At 41.6% G+C, this 15,582-nt stretch overlaps 1 long non-coding RNA gene across 1 annotated transcript in view; it reads left to right on the top strand.

The window, feature by feature from the left end:
• LOC310710114 overlaps nt 1-3,822 on the top strand; it is a 39,839-nt gene extending 36,017 nt beyond the window's left edge. Inside the window, exon 5 of the long non-coding RNA XR_014527813.1 lies at nt 2,531-3,822. This is a non-coding gene — a long non-coding RNA (uncharacterized lncRNA). The remainder of the gene's footprint in view (nt 1-2,530) is intronic.
• The last annotated feature ends 11,760 nt before the right edge of the window (nt 3,823-15,582 follow it).

Raw genomic sequence — 15,582 nt, 5'->3', positions numbered from 1 at the left:
TTACTAGCCAGTGGCTACCCACCAAGTCTTGATAAATAAATTTGCATTCTCAACTGCCAAGGTCTTGAGCCACCATGAAATCAGTAGAATGCAGTGTTCTGGTCAAATTTCAAAGGAGCCATTCCATTGTCTGGCACAATGTGTCCTACTTTTCACTGCACCATAAAGCCTCTAATCTACATGCCTACTTATTTCCTCCTCCTCACCATCCCAAGCTGATGAGAATGATGTCAAACTTGGTCATGTGCCAGGCTTTTTTCATCCGGAACTCACCGGAACCCAGTTCCAGCACCTGTCAGGTGGGCGCCATTGCCATTACTGTATAAGAGAATGAGGGAGGTGTTCATGGTGAACGCGCCTCTTTTTTTAGAAAAATGTGAATAGTTCTGCTATCCTCTGAAGTAACCACTATTATAAATACATCTGGCAATCTTGAAGAGAAAAGAGAGCATCTTAGATCTGCAAAAGTATAAAAATTAGAAGATGGAAAGAACACACACACACACATTCTGGGATGGAGTCTGAAGCACAATCAAGCAAATAACAGAAGCAAATTTAAAAAATGCATTCGTAACTTCAATGAGACATTACAGGCAGCAGTTGAAAGTAGCTCTTTAAACAGCTGATGTATTGGAAATTTAACAATGAGATGGGATGGATGCTTAACACGTGGGGGATTCTGAACATGCTAAAATTAACTTGTGAAGCCAAGGGCTTAGAAAAATTTAAGCTTTGAACAGAAATGGGAATGTTTTACTCAGAATAAGAGAGATTCTGAGGTAATTTGGCTGTCTCCTCTGAAGTTCTAAGGGACCCCTGTGCTTATTGTGTTGCACATAGCCCTTTAAAGAAAAGGGGCAGGGCAGAAATGGTCACATGATTACAGTGGGTCACAGGCCATATAAGGGGTGAGAGCTGGCCTGAGAACTGAGAGAGACATACCCAGGCTAAAAGGTTGCTGGACCTTGCCTGAGAGCTGAGCCTGGGCTGGCAGATTGAGTTTTGTGGACATGGATCCGGGTTCAAAGCTAGCATTTTGCTGCCTGGCCTTGGCCAAACTGCTCTCCCTCTCTCCTTTTTCAAAATGGTAGTAACAGTCACACAGGCTTGTTGCGAGTGCGACACAGTAAAGTCTGTGAAATGCTTGGCACGTCATGAAGGTTATAGAAATGATAAGATCCACCCACCATGCTCTTTCAGCCTTATCTGCAGCACGCAGGGCTGATACTGCCTGGCAGGGCGGGGGCTGCTCCAGGGTGGAGATGTCAGATGCATGTGCAATGTCTCGGTCCAGTGACAGACATCAGGCGCAGCCTTGGAGGAGTTGTTTGCTTTGCAAGATTTTGGAGGGACTGTAGAACAACCAATGAAGGAAACAATGTGTGGACAGTCAAGTCCACACATATAAATCTGCCACTAACACGCTATCATTGTATGCGCAACAACTACCCCCAAAAATAAAATAAAAATGGCAGTCTCTCTGCTTCCCACCCTGTTGCTCCTTTGCTGAGTTTCCTTGCCTTGGCACCTTGGGAAATTGAGTTTAAAGGTGCCTGCAGTTGTGCTGGTGGTATTATTATTATTCCATTTGCATCCAGTGGGTGTGCATATGTGATAATTACTAGAATCCCACCACATGTTGCAGGAAGAAAAGTTACCCTCTCCTCCTTCCCTGCTGCAGCCTGGAGGAAAAAACCCTCCGGAGGGGGCCCCTCTGTGCTGTATATTCTAGGGTTCACGTACAGAGTGAGCTTAAGGCTTTCTGCTGTATTTTATCAGCCTATCTACCCATGTTCCACTTTGAATCTCTCACTCACTCACTCACTCACTCACATGCACACACTTTACAGGGATTTGGTGGCAACCTCTGTTTTGCATACATGATGTTCTGCTGCCATGGCTGGTTTTGCCTTCCATCTTGTCAGATCATTTGGCTGCTGTCCTGCAGATGGGCAACTGCCAGCTCTGCTAATAAAGAAAAAGGAAAACCTGGCAACCATGCAAAAATATTACTGGTTTGACTTGATTTTCTTTTTAACATAATGCTTGGCTAATTGCTTCATACCTTTTTAAGTGTTCCATGACTCAGAGATATTAAGCGCTTGCTTCGCAAAGCCGAAAAGGGGTCTGCTGTGCAGAGCATTCAACATTTTTACTCTAAATGCAAAAGTCCCTAGGGGGCCAAATGGCAGCACCATTCTTCTGTAGGTATAATCAAGTGTTTGAATCCCCCTGTTTCAATAGCCTGCCTTATGAGAGTCACTGCCTCTTTTCATGAGCGTTGCATTGTTTTGTTCTTTTCCCCGAAAGCAAATAATAAAGACGAGAAGCATATCTCAAAAGTTTTCAGTGGAAAAAAATAATGTCAAAGGAAAGGAATGTGGATAATTTGAAAGGAAAGAAAGAGATAAATTAACCAATAAAATACAGTACAATATAGTCTCATTAATAATTTTTACATGTATTAATTGTATCACTTATGTACTTATATACTCTATTGCATACTCCATTGTACTGCTTTACGTTCTAGAATTGGAAGTCCTACGAAGAGGCCTGCTGGGATCAGTCCTAAAGCCCCCCTCATCCAGCGTTTAGCTTCCCACAATGGTTGGCCAGATGTTTCACAGAAGGAGGCTGCTTGGAGGGCCTGAAGGCAAGGACCCTGCTAGGTACTTTGTCTCTTTCCTGCGCCCGCACACCCTTACCTCCATCTCCTTTAGGGTGGTCATGTTTCATACTTCACAGAGAATAATAATCCACTTTTTGAAGGGCTGTCAGAGGAAACGCCTTTCTTTGAAGGTGTCCTCTACCAGAAGGGCTATCCAGTCCCAAGCTCAGATTAAAGAAAAGGACTCTCAGAAGGGGAAATGGGGTCTGGAACCCACCTGTCAGCAGCCAGTATTTGGACAGTAGACAGAGCAAGCACACAGGTCACTGTCTTCCCCAATAGGGCGAGATGTATTTCTATGCAAATGATAGCAATTGCAGTTGTACCTTGGATCCCAAATGCCTTGTGAGTCAAACATTTTGGCTCCTGAACGCCGCAAACCCAGACGTGAGTATTCTGGTTTGTGAATGTTATTTGGGACCTGAACGTCCGATGCGACTTCCAATTGGCTGCAGGAGCTTCTTGCAGCCAATTGGAAGCTGTGCCTTCGTTTCCGAACATTTTGGAAGTTGAACAGCCTTCTGGGACAGATTCCGTTTGACTTCCGAGGTATGACTGTATTTCTAAATTTGTATCCGTGCATATAAATAAGCTTATGCAATTGCATGCAGGTCTGTGCCTTATCCTTTTTGTGATGGTGCATGTATGGGATCCTGATCTCCTTTTTACACACACACACCCCACATCCAGCTACTACACAAATCTCTGGAAAATTAAGATGCTCCCTGTCTTAAGACAATAGCCCTTTCCTGCTATTCCTCTCCAGCAACTGATCTTCAGTTGGTCTGCTGCCCCTTAGCATGTGTGGGGCATTGTGGAGCGAAATTGGAGAAAGAAAGTCCGCCCTCCAAAATAGGATTTGGGTGTGACCAAGAGATCAAATGGAGAGTTTTCTCTTAAATCATGTACAATGCAGATGGCAAAGCACAGGATGTGGCCACCAGTTTCTCTTATAGTACATTGCCGTGGTGCCACAAGGATAGCTCCAAGAGAATCATTTTTTGGTTTGTTTGTTTTTTTCCTGCAGAAGTAACCTGGTGATCTAGTTGGACAGGTGTTTTTAGTTGGGAAGGAAAGCATGTAATTTGCTGTTCAGCCAAACACAGCAAGTCTTGCCTGTGACTCAACAGCATCATTTGTGTCTAATCATGTATGGAATCGTTTTCTTTTCAGGCAAAAGTTCTCTAGTTTTGTATAATTTGGGGGCTCAGTTAGCCACGTGGCAAACGACTCCCCACTCTCCATTTAAATCTGGATTTCCCCTAAACCTTGCTGAGATTATTTTGTTTCCTTGGTTTTAGAAAGCGGGGTAATTTGATCTCTCTCACAAATCCAAATGGGTTGTAATTCAGGTAGTGCAGTAATGGTTGAAATCTTCCTATACTTTAAAGAAATATCAGCTGCACTGTCCCCATGTGGTAATACAGGCTATTATCTGCAAAAGTTCATGCTGCAATGATTTAGCTAGTTTTGATACCACGGGACATTCTTCTTTAACCAGACTCAGAATGTAACATCATTGTTTATAGTTCAATTTCGGTTTCAAGATTCTCACTGAATGGACAGATACAAAAGAGGCCAGGGTTCCTTCATCTTCAGTCATGGTTTAGAAGAGGGAATTCAAAGTGCAGCAGCTATGGCCTCTTTTGTATCTGACCACCCTAGTTCCACTTGGAAAGAGCCAGTGTGGTGTAGTGGTTAAAGTGTCGGACTAGGACCTGGGAGACCAGAGTTCAATCCCCACTCAGCCCTGAAGCTCACCGGGTAACTTTGGGCCAGTCACTGTCTCTCAGGGTAACCTACCGCCCAGGGTTGTTGTGAGGACAAAATGGGGAGAGGGAGAAGAACGGATGCCACCTTGAGCTCCTTGGAGAATGGGGAGGTATAATAATAAATAAATGCTGCTTTATGTCCATTAAAATTGCTCTTGCTATAGGTGTGTGTGTGTATGCAGCACACTAAACTCAGAAGGAAATAATTTTTCCAGGAGAGTAGATGTATTGGTCTGCATCAAGACAGGTGTCGTTGGAGCGTAACATCATGTGGGCTGTCCAAATTAAACGGGAACTCAAATTGCTGCCAACACACAGTAAACTCCGGTATGGACAAGCGATGGTATAGCACAAGAATGCAACGATTTGGGTCACCAAACCCCCAATCCCTCATTTTGTAATCCTAACCCTACTTACCTGGGAGTAAGCCCCAATAGGACTTATTGTTGACTATACATGGTTTGCACTGTTAGTCTCTAAAATAGGGTGGTATATAACTCAAACTAAAGTAAAACAAACACTATTGTTCCTGGCAAAGGCATTGGAAGCAACAGCATTTAGGGTGCAATTATATACACACATATTTGGGAGTGGTGCTTACTTCTGCGTAAACATAGGATTTCAACATTGGGGGTATACAACAGAGCCTTCCTTGCCTTGACTGCTGCTTTCAGTTTCCACACAGCACATTTGAAAACCCAACAGTGTCCTCTCCTCTCTGTTAAACGCCTGTGCCTTTGACAATAAGAAAACAAATGCCGCAGCCAGAATATTAGCATGAATACATTGTGTGGAGGCTTAGAAGGAAAGCTGTGCTGCCCACTCTAAAGTGAGTCACAGTTAAACTGCATATGAGGATAACAGTGAAGCTTATTAGTTGTGGCATGCCCTTGTGGAGAGTATCTGAGTTGAAGGGAGGGGAGCAGTGTGAGTAGTGCTCAGCAGAAAAAAGCCAGCTTTGGGCAATTAAATACTTGGGTGTGGTGAGAGAGACAGGTTCGGGAAGAATGGGTGTGACCCCAAAGTGTAGCTGCAGCAGCACGGAGGCACTCCAAAGAACGTACAGGAGATGTGCTGTCTGTGGTAACTTCAAGGGCCAAGAGCAATGGCTTCTTAGGCCCAGTTCCCACCAATAGCTGCATGGTGGCCTCAGCATGGTGAGTCAGTCAGAACTGTAGAGTTGAGGATTATCTAGTCCAACTCCCTGCCATGCAGGAATTTGCAGCTGTCCCATACAGGGACTGAACCTGCGACCTCGGTGTTATCAGCACCATGCTCTAACCAGCTGAGCTCTCCATGTGTAGCTGCTCATAGTGTGGAGGAGCAATTTTCACAAGAACACCTCTCAGCAATGTGCTAGGGATGGCACGATGGAAATGAGCTGTCTCTGCAGTAAGAGGCTTCAGACCCACTGGATCTCTTGTTGGCAAGGTGCTCCACAGGTCTGGGCCAGTGACACTAAAAGCTCTACTTCGTGTTGGTGTCAAGCAAGCCTTGCCAACACAGGAGACAACCAATTGCACTGCTACAAATAATCTCAGTGACTGAGAGTGAGGAAGCGTTTTAGGCAGTCCCTTAGGTACTCTGGACCCAAACTGTCCAGGGGTTCCTAAACTAATTTTGAACCTGGCTCAGTAGTAGATGGTCAACTAATGCAGCTATTATAACAATGGTGTCACATGTTATCGACCTGAAGCTCCCATCAGCAACCTGGCTGTATAACTTTGCGCCAGCTGGAGCTTCCAGACCAGACCCAAGGGCAGCCCCACATAAAGTGCATAGAGAGTCAAATCTTTAGAGGGTTACCATCGCCTATTGGCTAGTAGCTGTGACGTCTCTTGCTATAAGCAGCAACACCACCTTTCCCCATACATATTCTATCTGGAGAACTTTGTCAAAGTTCAATTTTAACTAGAAAATGCTTAGAGGGTATTTTGAATTATGAAAGAAGGCTGTAAGCCCATAATGCCCTTTTATTTTTTACTTTTGCTCACAAACCTGACAAATAATCGGCAAATGGCTGATAAAGTTTGCAGGTTCTGCAGAACTAGACATAATCAGAGATGCTGGCTGCAATCCAATGGCATGTGACAAGGCTTATTAGAATATTGCTTTTCTGCAAGTCTAAGCTTAAAAGGTAGATTGTGGTTTAAGAAGGGAGAGCTGCAAAAGAAGAAAGCACCAGATAAACCCCAATGCCTGCAAATAATTATTTGCACATATGTAAGGCACTTTGCTGGATCATAGCCATCACCTTCATGGCCCCCAGGGAATCATTTTGAAGAGTGCCGAGAATCTGTAAGGTTGCTTCCAGGTGACCTGTTTGTTGAGCATCCATCCCAATTTACTTGCAGCAATGTTAGACAATAAACGCCTCCATACAACTTTGATGACACTGAGCATTTATAATAATTTGTGCTCATATGCTATTGGGGCAGCTAAGCATTATTATTATTATTATTATTATTATTATTATTATTATTATTAATAATAATAATAATAAATTAAATTTGTATGCCGCCCTATACCCACAGGTCTCAAAGCGGTTCACAAGATAAAATAAAAATATAAAAACACAACATACATAATCGAAACAAAACCAACCCCATTACCCCCACAATTGTGCTTTCAACACCATTTGCACCTCCAAATAATATGAGACCGCTTTGTTTACAATATTTCCCTGCTAAAATCCTGTAACTGTTGACATCACAAATATTCCACTTTTATTCTGCTACAGCACAAGAGTTCAGACAGCAATAATGCAGTAACATTGGAGGGTTCCCCTCTTTTTTGTGGTGGGGGAGGGTTTGTTGAGCAACAGCACAACCTGAATTTGCTGGTATAATAATAATAAAATAATAATAAAATAATAATCATTTTATTATTTATACCCTGCCACTCTGGGCTGCTTCCAACACATAGAAAAACATAATAAAATCTCGCGTTCCAGGGTTGCCTTCAGATGTCTACTAAAAGTTGTAGTGTTATTTACCTCCTTGAATCTGAAGGGAGGGCGTTCCACAGAGAAGGCAGCACTGTGAATAATAATAAATAATAATAATAATAATAATAATAATAATAATAATAATAATAATAATAATGTTTATAAATAATATGTATGCATGTAATTAAATCCCACCCCAAAATACTGAAAATCATTATTCTCTTTTTAAAATTCTACTCCCAAGATTATTGGAAACTAAATATTAAATCAGTTTACGTAGTGATGTGTTTTCAATAAGTTCTGAAGCAGCTTGCTAGAAAGATCTAGTGTTCCCTTAACATTCTAACTGAAAAACTCTAAGGTAATAAGCCAGATATAATTTATAGCTTAAGTTATCTGAAAGGAAAAAACCATGTATATTATAAAAAGAGAGACAGCAAACAGAAGCATGTCTTATGCTTATATACAAGGGCAAAAGGTTAATCCGTTTCAAGATTGCAACATTTCAAGAGTGTAACAAGGGGATGTCCCCAATAAATATGCAGGTTGCACCTAGTTACATTTGTATAAATTAGCACTTTTGCAAGAATGGGCAGAGCAGGGAAAAAAGGAAGAATGTCAATGAAAAGTAACTAGATCATTCCCTTTTTTTAAGCACACATTCTTTGAGAAAGGAGGCAAAGTAGCATGAACTGTTGTTACAGTTTGCTGGAGAACTCTGAGCTAGTGTCAAATGATACTTTAGCAGAAGGACATGAATAAAATGTCTACATTGGCATCATTCAGTAAAATAATGATGCTGCACAGTCTATCAAAGTCTATGATGTTTTGCTGAAGAAAATGGCCCATTTTTTAATATATGCTTCATACTGGCACCATGTAGAAGCAGCTCATAGCTGTCAACATTTTCCTTTTTTTTAAGGGAAATTCCCTTATTCCGAATGGGATTCCTCGCAAGAAAATGGAAAAGTTGACAGCTATGAAGCAGCTATAAATTAAAAAAGCATACAAATAGTGTTCATTGATTAAGTTACAGCAAAACAGTGATTATTGCTTATTTTTATTTTTTTTAGTTGTCCAGGGACATTTTATACATTATGTTTGCTGCCAAGCAGCAAATGAGGAGCCCCAGCCATTACATTAAAATAGAAAAGCTCGTAGGCGTTTCTTGATTTGCAGATGAAGTGATATGAAAAGCTTCATCTGATGGATTTCTGCCTGTCACAGTGGTACTCAGAGCACAGAATCCTTCTAGGAAAAAATTGCAACCATATCCTAAAAGCAGGCTAAACATATGGTTAAAAGTTTGGAGCGGGGGGGGGGGGGGTAGGCTGTGTGCCTGAGGCCACTTCTAATTCCTGGATCCAACACAGATTCAACTCCTAGAATAGCCAGGCTAGCTTCCTGGTGAGGTAATGGTCCTCTAAGTATAGGCCATTAAGGCAACAAAGGAAGTGCCTCTGTGCCAGATAACAAATGAGTGGGTAGATAGGCTGGGCAGACAGGAAACAGAGCAATGCCTGATTTTTGCTGGAATCAAAGACTGTGGATATGGAAGAAGCGAGACCCTCTTGGGGTGTTAATCTGTGAACCGCTCCATTGTAGGCTCAGGTTGTAGATATATGTGTGTGTGTAAATAAACCATATATCCTAAAGACATAACAGTCTCTGCTGTCCCTCATTCCAAAGGAAACATGAACCCTGAGTAAACCCCTGGAACCCCTGGGATCTTCTGCTACTTGGAGACTGGGATGGTGTGCAATAATATACATTGAAATAAGTGGAATTTAAATTGAGATGGGGGATAAGTTTGATTCAGTTCACATTTAAAGGCGAACCTACCTAATTCACACTGTGTAAAACTGGAGCCAAAACACAGCTACCTTTCAAAATTCAGAGTCATGTGAATTTCACAGCGCAATTCTCCAACCAATAAACGTGTGCAAAAAAGGCATATAGCTGGAGAAATTGTGTTAGTGAAAATAAACACACAAAAATGCATTATATTAGGGGAAATCGCTTTAAAAAAGGAGCGTGTGTATATCAGGAAAAAATTGCAGCAAATTGCTGATATGTGGAAATGTAGGGAACTGAACTTCTGATTGGAAAAAATGAGAAAATGAAACGGAACAATCTGTGCATCCTTAGTCCTAACCACACTAGAAACCCAAAATCCTGTTTAATTTGGTGAGATTTTGATCCAGCTGTCAGTCTGTTTAGGATTAGGATTCTCAGCTGAACTTCCTGCAGCGGTAAAATTTTCAGTGTAACTGAGCATGCCCACTTTAAACCATGAGAATGTATGAGGGAGTTCTGCTAAAGCACTTGATGGAAGAAGCAGGTGATGATGTTTCAGACACAGCTGGAAAGGTAATGGGGAGTGTCTCTGTCTGCTCATATCTTTCATTTACTTAAGTTGTTTTGCTTGTCCCTCTAATAGAGGAGTAAGTAACATGACCTGCTCTACGGGTTCTTTTAAGAGAAAGGAGTAAAGTCAATTAAACTGTCATTTTATACCCACTTACCAGGAAGAAGCCCTACTGGACTCAGTAGGTCTTACCTCTGAGTTAGACATACATGAGATTGCATTGCTAGAGACCTGATGCATTGTTGTGACTTTGTATAACATACCGTATTTTTTGCACCATAACACTCACTTTTTTCCTCCTAGAAAGTAAGGGAAAATGTCTGTGCGTGTTATGGAGGAAATGCCTACGGGTGGCATGCCTACGGATTTTCCTCCTCTAAAAACTACGTGCGTGTTATGGTCGGGTGCGTGTTATAGAGCGAAAAATACGGTATATATGCTTATAGAAGCTGAATAGGATTCAGCAAAGCCTTTGCTTGGTAATGCTAAGAGGAAGAGAAGTGTATGTTGAAAGTGGAAGAAATGGCACTGACCATTGAATTTTGCTGAAAGTGGTGCTACAGTTTGCTTTGTAGGGGTTTTACCTAGTACTTGCAGAAGTACTCTTTCTGTTCCTTCTCTGTGTTGACCAAGGAAGACATGCCTAAGCAAGCCCCAAGATTAGAGCACATGTTTGAAGTTATAAAGGTAAAAGATAAAGGACCCCTGGACAGTTAAGTCCAGTCAAAGGCGACTATGGGGTGTGGCTCTCATCTTGCTTCAGGCGGAGGAAGCCACAGATAGTTTTCCAGGTCATGTGGCCAGCATGGCTAAACCACATCTGGCACAATGGAACACCAAGACAGAAGCCAGAGTGCACGGGAATGTCGTTTACCTTTCTGCCACAGTGGTACCGATTTATCTACTTGCACTAGCTAGTATGCTTTTGAATTTTCTACCCAAGAATATTCTGACTGTGATCTCCTTGCTGCTGCTTGGCTAAATGCATGAATCTGACCCTTGGAACGTTTTGTAAGTACAGCTTTTTAAACTTACTTAACAGTGTGTGGTCTGTTCACTGCAAGAGAGATAGAAAGAGAGGAGCACCGTTTGCAAGTGGACTAAACAGGATTAAAGCATCTAACAACTTATATTCCTACCACTTTACTGATGCTTGACTTTTGTGAGTTTAAACTCTGCTACTTAGGACTGTCTCCTACTGGAGAGTGAATTTAGCCCTGCATTTTGAATCCAGGCACCCAGCTGATTCTTTTGTTATTTACCCCACACACGAGTCACAGGGATTCTGATTTCCTCCCATAGCTACTATTAGTAGATGAAAGCCCTTAACAGCTTGGAACTAGTGTACTTGCTGGATTGCTTTACCTCATATATGACGACTTGACTGATTTGGTCGGCAGAACTGCCATTTTTTCCAGTTGCCACATAATACTCATACCACATTGGTAAGAAGTTGATCCTTCAGTGTGGTAGCATCTGAACTTTGGGACTCCCTGCCTGTGGGCATCAGGCAGGCACCTTCCCTGTACTCTTTTTGCCTCCTGCTAAAATCATTTTTGTTTAGGCAAACCTATTCAGACATATCAAATGTCGACAGGTATTTTAATTTGGTTCTTAGCTTATTTCCCCCCCTTTAAAAAAAAATCCAAAGGTTTAAAATAGTTTTTAGCTTTTTAAATGGATGATGCAGGTTTTTTCGGTCTTTTTGTAGACTGTTCTGAGGTTTTACTACAATAATGAAGTAAATAAGTAAAATAAAATAACAAATTCACTACTATTGTGCCAAGAATATGTTGCCAAATTCACGTGCAATAAAACTCCTGCCTAGAGAGGCCCTGGGTCTCCAGGATCAATTTGTTGCATTGGCTGCTGCCTGCTTGGTGCTGCTTTAATAAGGAGTCTGACAACAGCTGTTGGCTCCCTGCTTGAAAATAGCACAGGCAGCACAGTGTGTCACAAAGCACTGGGCTCCACTTTTGGTAAAGGAGTGCAGGGTCAGTTCCTTAGGTAGGTTATGGACGTCTGTGTGAGCCAAGTTATGCTGCTTTCATTCTGTAGCCATAAATAGCTCCAGCTTCTTGTTTCTGTAGCTGCTGGAAGTGCTGGCTTTACTCCAGGGCTAAATAGTGACTAATAGAATAAGCTTCTTCTGCAGAAGCTCAGTGCTTCAGAAATTGATTGAATTCGTAGAAATCGTCAATCTCCAGCTTGTATGAAAATGACTTGTTTAAGTTTGTTAATGCTTCTGGGTGCACAGCTAATTTGAAGAATGAGGCGCTGGTTTTCAAACCCACCCACCCTAGTGAACACTGTTCAAAAACAAATGTTACAGGTAGCAAAAGCTTCAGAATTCTGAGAATGCCTGGAAAGTAACAAGGAATAAACGGCAAATGTAATCTACTTTTTATGATATATATATAAAAAATGACCAGATTCTGACTCAGCTTTATTGCATCAGAGCAACATCTGCATATGTCTTCCCTTTAGTCCTAGGCTTTTCAATCTGCTTTGTACTTTTGCTGTATGTTCTATGTATTTGATTTTATGTTTTATTTGTATGTTTTGTGACATTCTGGAATCCTGGATGGCGATTATTACTTTTTTAACACTAAAGGACGATGTTAACACAGAAATAATAATGACATGTTATTCAGATACAAGTTAACACTTCATAGTGAAAATATACAAGAGAGTTCAAAGAAAGCAATGCAATTGCCCTCAAGATAGATAATTGTTAGCAATGGAGTCTTGAGGAAACTTGGCTCAATTTTCCATGCGCTTTCCTAAATTGTTTCCTTTGATGGACAACAATTTAAAAAAAAAGGTGATTGGAGTGACGCAATCCATGACTTGACATATGTAGTATGCAGTGAGTTGCTCCAGATGGACAGACAGTGACAGCTGTTCAAAGGAGGTTCTTGAGTAACCAGCTAGAGAGAATGAAGGAAGGCTTGTGGAGAAGAAAAAACTGGGATCATGAGGGATGATCTCCACCAGGTATACAGTACTTAGAGGGTGGTATTTTGGAAGCCTTGCTTTCTATCACATGGGTACTAATTTCTTTTGCCCTGCTGTTGCCTTTGATCAAACAAGATTCGAGGAGTTTAAAGTGGCAGGAAAGAGTTGTAAAACCAAATTTGACCAAGGATTACAGGGAGATGAGGATGTGTGCCATAGGCAATGAATATCCTATCTCAGTGTTGAAAGCGGTTCCATGAATGCATGCAATGAAACGTCTTTTTTAAAAAAACCACAACCCTACTCTTTAGCCTGTGGCTAATTCAAGCATTTAGGCAAGACTACTCAATGATGCAGGACGCGGGTGGCGCTGTGGTTTAAACCACAGAGCCTAGGACTTGCCAATCAGAAGATCGGTGGTTTGAATCCCAGCAACGGGGTGAACTCCTGTTGCTCAGTCCCTGCTCCTGCCAACCTAGCAGTTTGAAAGCACATCAAAGTGCAAGTAGATAAATAGGTACCGCTCCAGTGGGAAGGTAAACGGCGTTTCCGTGCACTGCTCTGGTTCGCCAGAAGCGGCTTAGTCATGCTGGCCACATGACCCGGAAGCTGTACGCTGCTCCCTTGGCCAATAAAGCAAGATGAGTGCCGCAACCCCAGAGTCGATAATGACTGGACCTAATGGTCAGGGGTCCCTTTACCTTTACCTTACTCAATGATGCATTGCCTTTTCACATGCAAGGAGAACTTTCAATAAAGTAGGTTTTACTGCTGTTGGCGCCCCCTCCCCCCATACAAGTAATCCATGCACATAATTCAAAGATGGAGATAAATGCAAGTACAGTCTATGGCAAGCTTCTGCAAGCTGGTGCCCTCTGGTTGATTTGGACTACAATTCCCATCAACCTCAGCTGTGCTAGCTGGGACTGAGAGTTGTAGTCTAAAAAACCAGGAGGACACTAGGCTGGGAAAGACTATGGAGAACTGTACCATGTTTTCAGTTAACTTTCTGAGCAACAACTCCAATACGTTGAATTCCCACTATTTCCTGCCTCTTCCTCCTTTCCTGTTCTCTTAATTCCTCCCACACTATCCAGACATCTTGCCTTTAAACATTTTATTTACTTTGGCCTGATGGCTGTAATTCAGGAATCATTTGTAGAGCTGATTAGTAAATTAAGAGTGTGGGTTGGGTTGGCTCTTACACAGATCTTGGATTGTAGTATTAAGCAAGCAGTCATATGCTTGCTTTACCATGTGCCCAGCTTACAACTTGACATGCAATGATACCGCATAGCAGTTGCATGACGACTTTACATTTTCAGAGTTCTACATGGAGCCATTCATCTTGCTTGCTCACCGCACCAATTTAAGTCAGCCCTGAATGTGAATTGCAGGCTTCAGAATGTTCCATCTTTCCGTTGATGGACTTTGGCTCTGAAGAGTGAATACCATTATGCAGAGTAAGCCAAAATACTTGGTGTGTATGGATTGCTATTGGACTCAGCCACTCAACAATACCTCAGGGCTCAAAGAAATGGACTGAAAATGCAGAACTTTCTAGATAAATTTATTACAGTGCTTAAGAGTCCTATCCAATAAATGTCTATTCAGAAATATGCCCCAGAGGCAAACAAGTACCAGGGCACAGTTTAGGTGGCTAAAGTGGGAAAAGTTACAAAATGAAATCTTAAATATAAGTGATGCTAATATGGTTGCTTTCCTTGACTGCTGCAGTTTAAGCCAAAGGCCAGTGATGGGTAACCAAAACTAAGCATTCTTTATTTCTTTTCCTCTTTCCTTTCTAGCTTGGAGAGAATTAGATTTAAGAATAAAGTCTTGCTTTGTTCCATTAGTTGCTTTCTAAATTTCAGATCACATTGGTTTAGGTCACAAGACTGGAAAATGTGTGTCCATTGCGTCTGGATTGTGTGCTTGTGTGCGTTTTACAAAGAAAGCGACAGATACCGTTATACAAAACAAGGGAGTGGCATTTTATTCGATTATTAGTTCTCCCCCTGCTTGTGAGCTGAAGATATACCTGCAAAACTTACAAATGTGCAACTGGCTTTGCATATGTCTCTGGAATTCCTTTTAAAAAACATGTACGTTATAATATCTAATTATACACATAAACAATTGGAACCAACATCTCTAGCTCTGCTCTTTACAGCTTGTCAGACAAGGCTAAAAAATTGAGAAAACTTGATCTGAATTATTCCTATGAACTGGAAAGAAGGATTTTGCAAGAGTTTCCTGTCAGATTACCCTCTCTGACCAAGCTCTGCTTTAGGTATGAATGGAGAAAACGTTATGTTGCATAGCTACAAACACGCCTATTGTTTAGCCTTTGCTTACATTTAGGGTGCATGATTAATCCCATAATAGCAACCACACTTCTCTGACTGCCATACCTGTAATTATGCACCTGCCTGCCTTCATTATATTTTTTGAAAGTGAACACCAAAAAATTGTGTGAAACTGCTCTTAAAATTTATTTTTTTGAAGAAGAGTGACTAATAATTTTTTTTATCTACAGCTGAGTGTTTTTGCACGAGAGCATCAACTTAGAATCTCATTTTTATTATGTATTTTGTTTCTTGTATTGTAATTTTATGTTGCGAACCGCCCTGAGATTTATGAATGTAGAGCAGTATACAAATTTAATAAAGAAATAAAGAAGTGAGTGTTTCTTGTTACCCTGCTCCTGTCTACAGCCTAAAGCTCTCTTGAACTTTAGTGAGGGGGGGGGGGGCTACTGAGGAAGAAGATTTGCCTAAAACTTTGGGACTCCCTGCCTGTGGGCATCAGGCAGGCACCTTCCCTGTACTCTTTGCCTCCTGCTAAAATGGACTTGCTGATCAGAAGG

The sequence above is a fragment of the Podarcis liolepis genome (assembly GCF_965112155.1).
Source record: "Podarcis liolepis genome assembly, chromosome: 6".
NCBI lineage: Eukaryota > Metazoa > Chordata > Lepidosauria > Squamata > Lacertidae > Podarcis > Podarcis liolepis.
Note: the sequence above shows the minus strand (reverse complement) of the source record. Positions and strands in the feature narration are given on the sequence as shown.